Raw genomic sequence first — 2749 nt, 5'->3', positions numbered from 1 at the left:
AAAATGGTATCTACAGACATCCAGAGAGGCTATGAAAGGAGAGAAGGGATGGGGTGGAACATCACAGCCACAGATGGGGCTACAGAAGAGACATGTACCAACCAGTTACTAGCCAGCTTAATAACTGCAGATGGTCACCAGCAAAGTGTTATGATTTACACAACATCACACTGGCAGATTTCTGATGTTCAATGAATTCAGTTTTCCTGATCTGAAGAAATGGTGGAATGGGGACTGTAGAGAAGGGAAAGAGGCTTCTTATATTAGAAGGAAGTGACGGTGATAGAGGTCTCTTTATATTTAAATAGCTGTAAGGTAGCTTCCTGATGCTTGGCCAATTGAGGTGTTAATTTCTGACTTAAGAGTCTTTTTCATGAATGATTTTTTTAAAAATTGGACTTCAAAAGTATTAAAATTTTTTGTATGAGAAAAAAACAGATAAAAAAATTCTGTGGTTGGCTGATGCCATATACGCTAAGAAGCAAAGTGACTTTAAAGTTTTATAATATTTTCACTTACAATGATATCAGCTGTCTGGGACCATTAATAATTATAGCATTATACTGCATTTAAATGAGTCATTCCTAAACAGGTTATTTTATATATATGTTGAAACATCAATTAACCCCTCAAAGAGGACAGAAATAATCTCTTAGATTAAAAAATACACAAAAACTTAAAATTTAATCTCTTAGCTATGTTTTAGGTAAATATAATCTCATGGAACCTCATCAAAATAAATTTCTCAGTCTCTTTATTCATTAATTCACAAACAATTAATTTATGCTTTCAGTATCTACTGAAGGCCTCTCACATATGCAGCACTGGCTTGGTTCTGGGTTTGGAAAGAGTAGACATTAGGTTGAAAAATAAACACAGTCTAATGAATACAGCCTAACATAATATCCTCAAAACACACCTGTAAATACCATTCATGTATAAAGCTTATTTTTTATGGACATTACTCAACTCCACGATAAAGCCTAAACTAAGTTATTAAATTACTAACTTGGGCAAACTTTATTTAAGACTAGGCTATGAATGACTGGTGTTCAAACCTGCACACGCCTTTCAAAAATACCCATTATTTTCAATGGAGTAAACCTGCTTTGAAATACACAATAACTCAGGCACATTAAGCCAAAATGAATCACATGACAAAGATTCTATATTCATAATACAGTTGTTCCTGGAAACTTATGCGGGATTGGTTCCAGGCCCCACCCTCTGCGGATACCAAACTGCACAGATGCTGAAGTCCCTCACATAAAACGGCATCATATGCTTATATCCTATGCATATACTCTCATATACTTTAAATAATCTCTATATTACTTATAATACCTAATACAAAGAAAATGCTATGTAAATAGTTGTTATACTATATTTTAAAATTTGTACTATTTTTTATTGTTATTTTTAATTGTTTGTTTATTTTTGGAGTATTTTTGGTCTGCAGTCACTCGAATCCATGAATGTGGAAGCTGCGGATAAGGAAGGCTGACTGTATTGACATGTAAATAGTTGTTATACTATATTTTAAAATTTGTACTATTTTTTATTGTTATTTTTAATTGTTTATTTTTGGAGTATTTTTGGTCTGCAGTCACTCGAATCCATGAATGTGGAAGCTGCAGATAAGGAATTATCACATTTAAATCCACTTAACTACCTGTGAGCTGCAATTTATAGACAGTGATGGCCAACATTCATTGAGCAGTTATTTTGTCCTAGATGACACCTCATTTGATCTCATAACAACCTATAAATACTCTAGTTATTTAGTTTTCTTTGAATATTTTTGATCCAAGTTTGGCTGAATCTATAGATGCAGAACCCATGGATACAGAGGGCTGACATTAACACATTGTATACTATAGGCCTACTGGAAATGTTAGCTAATTCCAACTTTTTTCTGAGGCTTTATTTAAATTTTGTCTCAATCTTCATGAACAATTCTGTGAGGGCATGACTGCTTCCCGTCTGGGTTAGACAGCTCGCCTGAGATCATAAAGTCAGTGCACAGCTGTGCAAGGACGAGGACCATCCTGACTCCTAGGTTGGCAGCACCTCCCACCACACATAAACCTTAATGGCTGGGGAACAGTCTGCTCCAATTAGGTGATGAAGTACGGTTTCCAAATAAGTTTACTGAACCAGCTGGTTAGCTTAACTTGAATTCCTGGATCCAAGCCACACCTCCCCAGCCTCAGCCAGCTCTCCTGTAACTTGGAATCCCTGGATAAAGGGGATGCGGGAAGGGGTATGCAGGAAAGCTATTGTTGTGTAGTGGTTATGAGCTTGTGCTGGTGGAGGAACAGCTGTGAGTTCAAATCCCAGCACCCCCAACTACTCTGTGATCTTATACACATTGACGCACGACTGCTCCGTTTCTGTATTCTTAACAACAAAATTAGGACATTGCCTAATAATAACCATTAACACGAATCACTGTATAAGCTTTTCTTACATTATCTCATCTAACCCTTACAATAATCACCACCCCCATGTGAGTGATGATTATAACCAGGAGCATGGTTATAAGGGTAGTTATAAGGGTGGTTAACTTGCTCATATAAGTGGAGGTGCCAGAAAGTGAACCTAAGTCATCTGGCTCCAGGACCCCTGCTCCCTCGAGAGGTGCTTGTGACCAGGAGAGCATCTTCTTAGAGATCTGATTCAGTAGAGGTGAGAAGAACCAGATTTTTAAGAAGTACACCAAGGGTATCCTATGATTAGGTAGGCTTGG

At 37.0% G+C, this 2749-nt stretch overlaps 1 pseudogene; it reads left to right on the top strand.

Annotated features, from left to right (window-relative positions):
* LOC103593474 overlaps window positions 1–210 on the top strand; it is a 1370-nt pseudogene extending 1160 nt beyond the window's left edge.
* The last annotated feature ends 2539 nt before the right edge of the window (window positions 211–2749 follow it).

This window comes from Galeopterus variegatus, unplaced genomic scaffold (genome assembly GCF_000696425.1).
Source record: "Galeopterus variegatus unplaced genomic scaffold, G_variegatus-3.0.2 Scaffold1354, whole genome shotgun sequence".
Lineage (NCBI taxonomy): Eukaryota > Metazoa > Chordata > Mammalia > Dermoptera > Cynocephalidae > Galeopterus > Galeopterus variegatus.
This window is presented reverse-complemented; position numbering and strand designations above follow the sequence as displayed.